Raw genomic sequence first — 14,643 nt, 5'->3', positions numbered from 1 at the left:
GCACCTGCAGCTCAAGTTGTATCTTTCTGAAATAAACTGGGTGACTGGGATATCCATCTGGAGGTGGTGGCAGCTACAAGCATGGACGGCTTCAAGAGGGAATTGGATAAACATATGGCGCAGAGGTCCATCAATGGCTATTATCCACAAGGTATAGATAAGAACTCTCAGTCTGGGGCAAGTGATGCATTGTATTCTTGGTGCTTGGGGGGGGGCAACAGTGGGAGGCTTCTAGTGTCCTGGCCCCACTGCTGGAACTCTTGATGGCACCTGGTATTTTTGGCCACTGTATGACAGAGTGTTGGACAGGATGGGCCATTGGCCTGATCCAACATTGGCTTCTCTTATGTTCTTGTGTTCCTTAGGAAGTTAAGAAGGGCAACAAGCATGCAGGAACCCTGGCTGAAGGGAAACTGAGTTCATCCCAGAGAAAACCAAGTGGAGTACCAGGAGGCAGAGTTAAATCTTTTTCAAAAAAAACACACATTTGAATAGTCTCCAAGGGTTGGTTCTGGACTAAATTTTCCAGTGGTAGAATAGAACTTTTCTGTCTCCCCTGTCCCACTATAGCCCACTGATCTCCCCAAAAATAATGTTATTGGGGGATAAAGGACCCTGGGGAATGACATGAGGAGTATCTGTAGTGGGAAGGAGAGGCAGTGAAAACTGCCAATATAGTCTCGAACTAAGTTAGTAATTAATATAGCACACCAACCCCAAATTTCTACACTATATGGTATTTGGACTATAACCTTGCTCTGACAAAGTTTGACTGTAGGGCCAATCAGAAAGCCACCTTTTGTATGATAACATTCTAATATGGGCCCTATAGTTCTAAAAACTTAGGACTTTGTCATTTCCAAATGGGCCTTCCAAGAAAGGTATCATTAAAACTTATACTGGTCAGTTAAGATGTTATCTATACTCTGTTGCAATGTTCAGGATTTCTTCTTGGCCTTAGCATATTTTCCTTTGGAGCTCTAATAATTGTGTAGGCCTATGCAATATCCCACACAAACTCTTCTTGTTTGGGGTGATCTATTGCAATTTAATTTCTTGAGATGATGCATGAGCAGAATTCATTACACTGCCAAATCTAACAGTCCATTCCCAATGTTGCCTCGCAAAGGGAAACCCTCCAGATAGATATTTTCTCATCAATGTCTGTGATGAAAAATGATGCCGACCTTAATCACAGGATCTCCCAGCAACCATTTAATGCTCTTGGATTGTTCTCTGCCTACTACAATAGCCTGGTGTAGTTAGCTCATGAATCAGCCTCCCAAGATGAGCCAGAATCCCATTTGTCACTTCAGAAGTCTCTCCAGACCACCTGTAAGAACAGAGCAAGTCATCTCCAAATGTTTACATTTATACAAGATAAAATATTCATAAAATGTACCTGGCTGTACTGAACTGGCTGTATCAAATATAGTTGGAGGTGTAGAAGTAACTACAAGGGCCTTTTGCCTGCATATTTTAGTATGGAAGTAGACATATTTCCTGGAAAGAAAAAGATCTGTTCACTGTGGTAATATCTGTATCAGATTACTGCAATGCACTCTACAAGGGGCTGCCTTTGAAAAGTGCTCAGAAAATTCTATTGATACAGGATGCTGCAACCAAGATGTCAATTGGAGTGGGTCATAAGGACTGTATTGATCCTGTCTTGGCACATGTACACTCATTCCTGTGTCCATGGAGGGGCAAAGGGGGCAGTGCCCCTTCAAAAATTTCACACCCCCTCCAATGAGCACAAATCTTTCAAGTGAAGGGAAAAGGAAACAATTTATGCAGAATGGTGTGAATTCTCAAGTACCTGAAATTTTGTAGGTCTTAAGTAAAAATCATAATGCTACAGTGGGAGACCTCCCACTCCATATGTATACCTTTTAAAAAGGCCCTCAAGAACTAATGTATGCTTCCTCCACAAAACCTGTATGGGAGGGGCCTTCCTGAGGTCCTGCAGTCTCCAAATATGTATATTTGTGTTCTCGATGTGCAAATATTATTTCCTAGTTGGAAGCAATAAAGAGACCTGTTGTTGAAGTTACCAGTGTCTCCTATGTGTTTCCACATATGGTATTTGTAGCAGAAAAATAATATGAGAGGGTTTTTCCCCCCTCATGAGTAAAGTTCAACCATTGATAGGAGAGATGAACAAGTTTCTCAGAGCTCAGGTCACAGGTATGTGGAACTGTATAAGTCAGATAGGAGAGATGAACAAGTTTCTCACAGCTCAGGTCACAGGTATGTGGAACTGTATCAGAAACCCATGCCCAATAAGGACCTGAGAGACAATTCTAGAGTGTTGCCCTGATGCAATGACATCATTTCCAGTTTTGTGCCAGAAATTATGTCACATATTGTTGCAACTCTATGGAGCCCCCCCCCCCAATTTTCACTCACTGGTGGTGGCAGGGAACAGGGGCAGATTTTTCTGCACTATAAAAATTGGTGGGGTGGAGGGTTAAACCACATCTGTCAGTTCTTCAGGGACTTGCCTTATAAACGTTTCTAGTAGTAACGTTTGAACAGTATTTTATCTTGCAGTAGGGATCTACATTTTTATTTGTAAGAAGGACCTGTATTCCTTTTCTTTCAGCGCACTGTAACCCAAAAGGAAGGCACTCTGGAGGGATAGAGCACATGCTTTGCATACAGAAGATCTCCGGTTCAGTTCCTAGCATCGCCAGTAAGTGAAAAGATGAGAGGAAAGATCCTTCTCTGCCTGAAGCTCTGAAATGCTACCTCAAAATAGCAAGCTGTAGTTTGCTATTTAGTTTAGTTTACAATAGCTTACAGCCATGAGCTTTATGGGCCAAAGATATGACTTGGTATAAAGCAACTTCCTATGTTCACATTTTCGTGGCATTCTTTCCCTTGAATTTTTTCTTCATCATTTCTCTCTCTTTTAAAAAAAAGTATCTGCAAATAACTCCTTATCTTCTTCAATGACTAGAAAGATTTCACGATAAAATTTAAGACCGATTGTTTTCCAGTATGAAAAACCGCTGTGCTTGATTGTAAAGTATAATAAGCACTCTCACTCTCTCTCTCCCCCCCTGTGTATCTAAACTGAGAATCTAGGTTCCTGTTAGCTTTGCTAATACCTTTCAACAATTAAAAACACAATCCTGAATGTGGTTTTTTTTTTTAATGAGTTGGTTACCTTAATCTGGGACATATTAAAAATTAAAAGGGGATTTTACTGTGGTTAATTCGTTCAGAATATTTTCTGGGTAAAGTAATTACATGCAATCAAGGTCTGTCAATACAATTTGTTATCAATTGTCACTTTATATCAAGTATAATTGGTTCAGCTGCACAGAAACAGTCATCTGGAATGCTAACAGAGGGGTTTTTTTGTTTTTGTTTTTGCTGAAAAAGGCCGGGAGAGAACATCACTTCTACAATTAGCACCCCATTTAGTCAGGCTTCAATTTGTCAGACGCCTCTTTAAAACTTTATTTCAACTGAGTTGAACATTTTAATCTAGGTTGACACTAGTGTGTCTTCACACTACATTTTTATTTGTCTGAAATTATTTATCAATTTCAGTTGGTAGGCTCGAACTGTTTTAGGAGCCATCTTTTTTTCTTTCTCTGTCATAGAAATGCAGCTGTAGCCTGCAGAGGTCCTGAGAAATTTGCTCTGTTAATGATTGAACATATTTGGCTGGGATTCTTTCATTTTGTTCAAAATGACTCACATCTGTCACAGCTCTGTATATTTTGGATTTAGGCAAAATAGGCAGAGAATGAGTTTATGTGCCGTCTTCATTGGAGTTGCATGCACTAAATAGAATTATTTTCAGCCTGGAGTCAGAGACCTGATACCAACTTTTAACCTATCCCAGGGTGGGTTTGGCCATCTGGAGCATCCTGCCAAATCATATGGAGGATTTTGCCATATGCCTATGTGGCTATGCATGATAGAATGTTCAGGTTTTTTATTTGTTGAAAACCAAAGGTCCTAAAAATTTCACAATATGATATGGCTATCTCTTGTGCACATGAACATATAAAGCTGCCTTTTACTGAGTAGGATAGATTAGTACTGTCTACTCTGACTGGCAGAGGCCATCTAAGGTCTCAGGAATATATATATTTTTACTGGAGATGCCAGGGAATTGAACCTTGGACCTTCTGCATGGGAAGCAGAAGCTCTACCACCAAGCTACAGCCTCTTTCCTGTCACAAAAAATAATAATAACCTTGTATACACAAATACTGTGAACACTGCATCTTCATTTCACTACAAAAAATAAAATGTGTAACTGGATATCGCCAAGTCTTATATAGTGCTACTCAATAAAAAATCTGGTGATCTCTAAAGCAAGACATAGATGTTAATTGCACATAATTGCTTCTAATTATTTCTGTGCTGCTGTCCAAACAAAGATGTCCTATATGTTCCATATTCATAGAAGATAACAAGCCTTCTCAAAATCTGTTAGTGCCAGATGATTTGAGAGATAAAATTCTTACAATAATCTAGTTCTAATTCTTCTATTTAAAGGACAGTGAAGAAAACAATGAATTATGTCTTCAAGTATGTGCTGACCATGTAAAAAAGGCATTGATCCAATGTAGGTATGCCAAGCACAGCCAGGCAACTGGGCTGTCAGAAGAGTTAATGTGTGCCAATGTGATGGTTTCCCCATCATATACTCTGACTAAGTTCACAGTGGTGTTCTGGGAAGTAATGTTAGAAACCACTCAGACTTCTTGTTCTGGGGAAATGTAATATCCATACTGAGGCATTCTTTTCAAGAGAAATTCATGAATTCACAGCGGCCATGACAACTATGAGACTGCCACAATATATTTGGGTGAAGGAACCAGTATTGACTCTAATGCAATGGAAATGTTTGCTTATTTATGTGGCAGAAAGCACCTGCTCTGGCCTGCAGGCCCTATTCCACCCTGCCTTCCATGGGGTTCCCTTGGAAAGGGTTCCCCCCTCTTTCTCTCTCTGGTAACAGGCCACCACCACCTGAACTTTGTACGAGACTGCCTGCTAGGAGAGTCAGGACTCCCAGCTTCCTTTCCAAGCTCTGAGGCCTTGCCTCTGTGTCTCCCACTGCCAGCACCTGGTCACCATGGGGACAGATTACTGCCTTTCACACCCCTGGAGGAATGGCCACTTGCCAACTGCCTGCCTTCCCCCTCCTGGTGCTCCTTTTAAAATACCATGTCTGAGATGGTGGAGGTCTATGTGGTACAGAGAACCACGGCCAGCATCCAAAAGTTAAAAAGTATTTATTAAAAAGAAAATGATCATAAGCATATTTTTAGCACAGTACCAGATTTGAACAAGAGAATAAGGGAAATTGGTAAAATACAAATTCTCTGTCCCTTTCACTTAGGGCTTTTCCTTTTCCTTTTTGGAAAAAGAGGTGCCGGAACTCTCAAGAGGGAAATGAAGTTTTCAATCTGTATACTGAAAACTCATGAACTTTTAAAAATTTTAAAAATAGTTTTGCCAAAGAGGAATTCTGTTCCAGCGCATTCTCCCAGAAAAAAGCCCTGCTTTCACTATACATTCTCTATCAGATGTTAAAATAGGACAACCCCCTTTAGCTTAGGTTGTTACAGATTCCTATAGAGTTTCCATAACCTTGAAGATCTCTCCAGTTCTTTTATGTCAGCACATGGTCAAAATGGCTGCCTTCCTAATGGAGACATCTGTGTGCGATCATGTCCTCAGCACCCAAGGGGAGAGGGAAGACCTTCTTCCTCCTGCAAGGTTTTATTATATCTGTTTCTCCACCCACTGACCAGGTCATGCCAGGTCAAAGAAGTGTTCCTAGGGGATCTTCCTGGAGATTATCCCTGGATCTGTTCTAGCCTAAAGTCCTCCAAATCTATGTTCTCTGCTTGAAGGGGGAGAGCTTGTCCCATGCATTATTTCTCTGGATAGATTTATTTACATTTATATACAGATAAGCTGGAAAGCCATTGGACTGACTTCCCCCTTTGTGCCTTTTCTCTGCCAAGAGGGGTGGGGAGGGAATGACTGTTAAAAGTTGAAGTGGAAGTTTGGCTAATTTCTAACCTCCCGGGGGGGAAATGCATTTCTTCACAATTTAAATTTAAATTTTCTAGCTGTATCTGAAGAAGTGAGAACCAACTCATGAAAGCTCATACCCTACCACAAATGTTGTTAGCCTTTAAGTTGCTACTGGACTCTTTCTTTTAAATTGATTTTTACACTACATCCTATAGGGCATGGGGATGGGAACAACACTGAAACTAAAACAGAAGCTAAATAAGGCAAGGATCAATTACAGTGAAAGGGTGCATTCTATATATAACGTTCCTACAATAGAAAGTAAACGTTTTAATCTGAGTTATTACATTCTATAAAAGATATCTTAAGTTATTTTAATACTGTTTACTGTTTACTCAGTTCATTTATCTATTCCCCCCCCCTTTTCTTCTTGTATTTCAGTTTCATTTTGAGTTGCTTCGGGGCTGCTGCTCTTTTCTCTGAGTCAGAAGTCTCAGATGTTCCATTTTCTGATTCAAAAGTCCCAGATGTCTTAGTCGAGTTGCTTGATGAATCTTATGAATTAAATTCACTTTGTTCTTCTTCTTGAGTGTCTTTCCTTTTCTTTCCCCCTTTTTTCTGGTTTTGTTGCTGTCAGAAAATTTTTAACTTTCTGTACGGAGTCAAGTTTAATTTTTTTATCTTTGTATTTGAATACAAGTCCTTCCGGGAATGTCCATCTATAAGTAATTGAATTGGATTGGAGAAAGGAAGTTAAGTCTCTGTATTGCCTTCTTCGCTTTCTCACCTCAAATGGGATATCCTTTTTCACTTCTTTAATTTTCCAGATTTTATCAGCAGTACCTTTTAAAACGGCATCTCTGGTGGATCTCTTAGAGAATTTAACAAATAATTCACCTGGTAAATTGTTCTTCTTGATAAAATCTGGATAAGTCCGATATATCAAATCCATATCATTCTGTAGTTCTTCTTGTTTAAGATCAGTCATTGGTGCCAAGGCTTCACTTAAGAGTTGTTTGAGGTTTTCACCTTTCTATTCAGGAATGCCTTGAAAATGTAACCCATACATTGATCTGTCCAGTTGAAACTGTAATAGTTGACCTTTATATAGAGATCTTTCTTTTTCTACTTCATCCAATTTTTGTTGGGTACCTTTCAATTTTGTCTCAATTTTCTTAATAGCTTTTTCAGAGTTGTCTGTTCTTTTATCCATACGTGTTAGTTGTTTTTGTACTCCATCCAGTTTAGTGTTGACATTAGATATCTGTTCCAGCAGAGGGCACAGCACCATTGCTAGCATATTAGGGAAGTCAGCAGCTGTTTCCTGTGCCTGTGGAGGAGTTGGAGTCAATGGATGAGTATTTCCTGTAGGAGGCATCTTTTTGATCGCCATTCTTCTTCCCCTCCCAGACATTGTTTACATAAGAAGAAGGTTTTCAAGTTAAAATGAACTTTCTCCGTTTGGTATGCACTTAAGACTGTTTTCCACTTTTCAATCTCCTGGAACGGCTCTCATGGTTATTTTTGCTTTTTTCTTATCACTTTGAAGTCTATGGACCACTTACTCTCGTGGGGGGGGGGATTCCCCAACTCTTCCTTGAACCCACCTTTGTGCAGGGACATTTCCATGCTTAATCTCTTGCCTGCCTCATCTGGCAGCATACTCTGGTTGCCATATCAGCTCCCCGATGGCAGGACCTCTCGGAGTAAAAAGGGATACCCAATTTCTTGGCCAATGCCTCAGAAGTGACTCTCTCCTGCACCCCAGGTCAGCAGTCCCCTACAAGGACCTTGAGGGGGGTGCACCCATCCGGGACCCCTCCTGTCTGCCAGGTCTCGGTGCCTCTCCATCGGAGCATGAAGAAATGTGTCTGAGCTGGGAATTGCCAAAACCAGAAGTCTAGTTGCTACTGGACCCTTAACTGTTTTCGACTTCACAATTTAGAACAATTATATATGACCTTATTTCCCTGTGGGAGTTAACAGCTAATTTATCAAGCCTGTGTGCCAGTGCCCTCACTGATCTCTGGAACATGAAGCTGTTCTGGCCAGCTAACACAACTATTCCTAAGTAGAATTGAAGTCAGTGATCTTAGAAGCATGCAGTTCTGCTTTGGATGGCACAGTTGAGTGTTCTAGCCCTAATTTTAAGAAATGTGAGAAATGTTATTCATTCATTTTAACCTTTCTTGTTTGATGTTTTAAACCTTTGCTGTACATCGCCCACAGCCCTGTCTATACATGGATTAAACTTTTGCTGTACATCGCCTGTCTATACAGGGATCATGCAATTCATGAATTTAAAATATAAATAAATAAAATATAAAAATAAATAATTACAGAAATAAAGTAACTCATTGACACTAGAACTGTTAGAAATGAAGAAGGCGGAATGATGATAATGAGAGCATATGTCATGAAATCTTTGTGTGAGCCCAAAATGTCTTAGACCTCAACTGAAGCCCTATTCTGTATTGATGGAGGAGCCAAAACAAACATCTCACTGCTCAGCAAACTGCCATCCAGTGGACTTTTTCTTAGTTACTAAGGGCTGAATGCTATGACTCTTACCCTACAGCTTCCAAAAGAAAACATCCTCCAGTGGAGAATGACTTTTTCTGGTGGAAATTGACTTTCTTTGTCTTTCTTTGTTGACAGAAGACTTGGTAGGAGGGAACTATTAGTGGAAGGGAGTCACAGGATCCAACCCAGAGCTCATTTAGCTCTTCATTATTGATCTGGTGGAATTATCAACAGTATGCTGTGACTTGTTTATAAACCATGTCCCCATAAAATTGCTTGCTGCCACTCTGACTTGGACAATATGGTCTGTATCTCATAGCAGTTCTGTCTAGGAATGGGCATGAACCAGCTTACAAACTAAAGTTTGTCATGAATTTTGGACAGTTCATGGTTAGTGAAATAATGTTTGTGAACTGAAGTGCCACTACAAACTTCCACAAATTTTGATCCAGTTTGTGGTGGTTTGCGAAGAGCAGAAAGCCATTTAAACCTCTGCTATCTGTTCTTCATGAAAAACAGTTCCCCACATCTCAGCTGTTTGGTTTAAATGGCTCAGAACCATTTAAACTACTGCTTTCTGCTCCCTGGAAAAACAATCCAGCAAAATGAGCACTCCTCCCTCTTCTATCAGCAAAACATTAGAAGGATAATCTTCATTAATAAAGTCCTGAAGTTCACCTTGGACTCTGCTAGTCACAGTTGCTTTACTAAGTTTGAGTTGCATTCACATTATGATGCCTTCTACTTTGAAATGTCCATATGACTACATCAAATACCTACCCTTCTTGACAGTTCCATGAGATCCATGATAAGTGTTGTTAAGTATGCAACTCAACAAGGAAGTAAGTAACAAGTGATTCAGCTTTATTGATAATGAGAACTTCCAAAGATCACACCGCATCAGATGACACAACAACAAGCAACAGTGGAGCATAGCTCCTTTTGAACTCTCCCGGGCTGGGGTCGCCACGCCCTCTCACAGTTAACATCCAATCATGTTACATAGATAACAACCAATCATTTGTCTTCCCTCCAGCACAGACTCTTACATTTTATTGGTTACAGACATTGCTTCAGCCAATGGTGTTGTTTCAGATTAGAATCCGGCTGAGGTCTCAAGCTTAACATAGGTTTAGATTGAGTGAATACACAACAAGTATTGTCATAAGAACATAAGAGCCCTGCTGGATAAGACCAGTGGTCCATGGCACTCACACAGTGGCCAGCTAGCTCCTCTGGAGGTTCAACAATAGCATATATAGGCTGAGGCATTCCCCTGATTTTGCCTCTTGGCACTGGAATTTTACATCCCTGATTTTGCCTCTTGGCACTGGAATTCAGAGGTTAACTGCCTCTGAATATGGAGGTTCCCTTTAGTCACCATGGCACTGAGAGACCTATCCTCCATGAATCAGTCTAATCCCCTTATAAAGCTGTCTATGCATGTGGCCATCATTGCCTCATCTGGCAATGAATTCCATATTTTAATCACTCTCTGTGTAAGGAAGTATTTCCTTTTGTCCATCCTGAATCTATTGCCCATCAGCTTTGTTGGATGACCTTGAGTTCTAGTATTTTGGGAGAGGGAGATTTTTTTTCTTTTTGCCAGCTCTCTCCACTCTATGCATATTTTTTATAAACCTCCATTAAGTCCACCCTTAGTGGTCGCTTTTCTTAACTGAAAAGTCCCAGACTCTTCAGCCTTTCCTCATAGGGAAGGTGCTCCAACCTCCGAATCATCTTGGTTGCTCTCTACTTTTTCAAACTCTGCAATATACTTTTTGAGATACAGTGACCATAACTGTACACAGTATTCCAAATGAAACCACACCATTGTGGTTTCTTTCCTAATAATCCCTGACACCGAGTTTGCCTTTTTCACTACCGCAGCACACTGGGTTGACAATTTCATTGAACTATCCACTATGACCCCAAGAGCTTTTCCCTCTCAATCTCAGCAAGTTCAGACCCCATTAGCCTATACTTGAAGTTGGGCTTTCTTTGTCCCAGTGCACATCACCGTACACTTACCAACACTGAATTTAATTTGCTGCACTGTTGCCCACTCACCAGGGGTCGTTTCATAGAAAACGATCTAGGGGAACTCATTAGCATAACTCATTAGCATATGCCACACACCCTGACATCACCGGAAGTGTGTCATAAGGCCACACACCCCGCCCCCAACGGTCCCGGCCACCACCGCCGGCCTTGCAGCTCCACTGCCGAGCCCCATGAGGGGCCCGGCGGTGGACCTGCAAGGCTGGCGGGAGTGCAAGGAAGCCCCACGAAGGCCCTCCCTGGCCCCAGGCAGGCAGGGGTGGGGAGGGACAGGGAGGAAGCAACTTACCCTCCCTCTTCCTGGCTGGATAAGGGCCGTAGGCGGGGCGGCCAGAAGCAGGGGACAGGGCTTTGTCATGTACCCCGCCCCCGGTACCTCACCTGGGGGAACTGTGATCCCCCGCAATCCCCCCGAGATGACCTCTCCCACTCACCCAATTCGTGGAGTTCCTCCTGGAGCTCTTCACAGTCATCCTTGGTTTTCACCATCCTGAATAATTTTGTGTCATCTGAAAACCTGGCCACTACACTCCTCAGTCCTCACCCCTAGTTCCCAATCATTCATGAACAAATTACATAGTACCAGCCCAAATAATTATCCTTGTGGGACCCCCACTGCTTACTTCCCTCCATTGTAAGAAGTGTTCATTTATTCCTACTCTTTGCTGCCTGTCAAGTCTTGACCAACTTATAGTGACCCTTGCAGGGGGCTTTCAAGGCAAGTGAGAATCAGAGGTGGTTTGCCATAGCCTTCCTTTGCACAGTCTTCCTTGGATGGTCTCCCATTCAAGTATCAACCCTACTTAGCTTCTGAGGTCTGATGATCAGGCCATAACATGCAGCCTTCCCTTCATTATTAATTTCAGGACATGGTCTATCTGCCCTGAAGTAGTGGGTGATAAAGGCTGTGCTTAAAAATAAATACAATCACAACAACATTTTACAAGATTGGGATCCGAATTAGATGTGTTCTTGTCATTCTATTCCATGTCTTTAGGCAGCTGCTTGAACTCTTAAATGCTTCCAATGTGTTTGATTACTTAATACAATTGAGCTTTTTATTGCTAAGTGGTAAAATTGTACTGCAGCTTCTGAGGTAACAATGATTTCAGAGTTTGGAATTAGTCTTGATTGTGCCCAACTGTGTCTAAATTAATAACAAGCAGTCATGGTGGAAGTGATTGGAGCTCCATAGCAGTCAGAATGAGTCCCTGCAGTTTGGGCTATCTAAACCATGCTGTGATTTATTGAAGGCAGTGTGCAAAGACACAGACAGAGGCATGTCCTTATAACCATCTATTCTGTGGAAACCTTGGCTGATCATTAAGAAACAACAGGAAAAGCATCTTCATTTATTAGTATTATTTGCCTGAAGTTGCTGATAAAAGACATGCTCTTTGCTGGGACTGATTCTATTTTTCCTAGATTTGTCAAGGAAAATCAAGCAAGATCTCCACATTGCACATTAGAGTAGAATTCCAAATGAAATAAATTGCAAAATATATTTATCACAGCAGTTTCTCGGGCCAAGCAAGTGGGGAAAATCCATCCTACTTTGCTCTGTGTTAACCCTAATACCATTTTTCAGGGGTTCATGTCAAATATATGGAACATATTTAAAAATGACATGTGTGAGTGTGGTGGGTAAAATACCTTAAGAATGTTGTCCATTTACAGTGCAATTCTAAGCAGAGCTACACCCTTCTAAGTCCAATGAAGTCAATGCATTCATCCACCTCATTTTTATCCATCTCTTTTTCCAAGTTCTTGAGAATTTCCTACAAGGGTTTATCCCATTTTACCCTCTCAACATCCTTGTGAGGAATGTTACCTCTGAGACAGTAACCAGCCCACACAGAAAGCCTTATATTAGAAATGTACTGGGAAAGAAATGACGTATAATTATATTGGTAAATACAATAACAGTGCTGTAATGTACTCCGCCGTTACCACGTGCGCGACCGTTGGGCCATGCGGTCAAGCACAAGCCCAAAGCTTCGTACATTTAGAACAATAGCCAAGCGGATCCTAGCCCGCACCAATCAGAGGGCCAGGTCCGCAGCCGAGAGCCTATGGGACTTCTGTAAATAACCTATAGGGTGAATAGGGGGTGTGTTTTGGTGGTGGGGTTCTGTGCATATATACCGGCCTGCGTGCCGGCTTACTTTGTCTTGTTCCTGATTGAATAAAGTACTCTTGCTGAAATCACTCCATGTTCCTGAGTACTTTTCAAGTGCAATCCTAGACAGACACATTTTATTCTAAACTTACTGGTTTCAATGGGTTCTGACTGGAGTAACTCTTCATAGGTTTGTGCTGTACGGCATCAAAATGTACCACTTAGGACCAAGTGGGTATTATATAAATATAAATGAAGAACAACCATTAAACCAATGTAGTGCAGTGGTTAAAACTGTTCAACTAGGATCTGGGAGATCCCAGTTCAAAACCCCACTCGAACCATGGAGCTTGCTGGGAGACTTTGGGCCAGTCATACTCTCTCAGCCTAACCTACCTCAGAGGGTTTCTGTGAGGATAAAATGACGGAGAGGAGAATGATACAAGCTGCTTTAGGTCACCACTGGGGAGAAAGCCAAAGTATAAATGAATTAAAGAAATTTAAAAATAAAACACATGAACAAGGAGTGTCTGTGTAGGAACATCAAACAAAACAGAAAAGACTTCACCCGCTGATGGAAGACAATAATAGAGGGGGACAGACCAATTGCCCTGGGGAGGGAAATCCATAGCTTTAGTGTCATATCCAAGAAGGTTATTTCTCAGGGCTGCTATCCATCTTCCCTCAGATGATGGGGAACCCAAAGCAGGGCCCCTGAAGATGTCAGTAGGTTCATATGGGACTAAGCGGTGCTTAAGGTATGCTGGTTCCAAGCCATTTAGGGTTTTAAAGTTCAACACCAGCCCCTTGAATTGGGCCTGAAAGCAAACTGGGAGTCTTGTTTGGCTGTAAAATTTAAACTAACATCCAGTGTCCTGGTCTCTATAACAACTGCATATTCATAACCCTACTGACATTAGGGGGAGATGCTGTCAACACAGGGATATGAAACTGAAATGTACTATTGTGGATCTTTCCAATCTTATATGAAGAAGACTTATTTTTTTATACCCCACTTTTCTCTACCTTAAGGAGTCTCAAAGCAGTTTACAAAATCTTTCCCTTCTTCTCCCCTTGACATACACCTTATGAGGTAGGTGGCGCTGAGACAGCCCTGAAAGAACTGTGACAGATCCAAGGTCACCCAGCCGGCTTCATGTAGAGGAGTGGGGAATCAAACCCGGTTCTCCAGTCTGGAGTCATTGCTCTTAACCACTACACCACTTTCATTATAGCTAAATTAAAAAAAACACCCTTCCAGCAGAACACGGTTTCTTCTATAAAAACAACCTTCAATATGGGGCTGGAACAATAAACCCAGACATCAGTCTAATGCTCTGTAGCATCAATTGACCTCTTGCTGCTGCAGATTAAGAACCCAATTATATGCTCTGTTATTCAGAGGCAAAGACACGTAGGGTCTAGTGTGGGTAGCTGACCACGCTCCCTTGCTCCAAAGCAACAGTGTCCATCAGTGGTTTTCTCACGTGTACAAAACTTCCCTGCAGTGTGGTCGCATCAAGCAAGTGACTTCTCAGGCATGAAAGCAGAGAAGGAGACTGGCAGATGACCCAGGAAAGCTTAGCCCTGGTAGCAAAGTTTCCCGCCCAGATTAAGTCACAGCTGGAGCTGAGTTCCCTGGCCAGATGGCTGCTGATGTGAGATAGGTAGAGCTGATGGGCTGGGAAAGCTGCATCTTAGCTACTGTCCTGGACTCCGAAGTTTAATATGTTCCAAGAAATTATTTTGTGATTTCACAGAATTAAGGGATGAATTTTAGGTATAATTAAAAAAACATCTCCATACTTATTCTACCTAATTTTATCAGTCAGGGTATTATTATTATTTTAAAGTATAAAATGCTACATCCTTTTTTATTACAGTTTCAGTTGCATGGGGTCATTAGGCAAAGACAGGAACTCTGC

The sequence above is a fragment of the Gekko japonicus genome, unplaced genomic scaffold (assembly GCF_001447785.1).
Source record: "Gekko japonicus isolate JY-2015 unplaced genomic scaffold, Gekko_japonicus_V1.1 scaffold736, whole genome shotgun sequence".
NCBI classification, from domain to species: Eukaryota; Metazoa; Chordata; class Lepidosauria; order Squamata; family Gekkonidae; genus Gekko; species Gekko japonicus.
Note: the sequence above shows the minus strand (reverse complement) of the source record.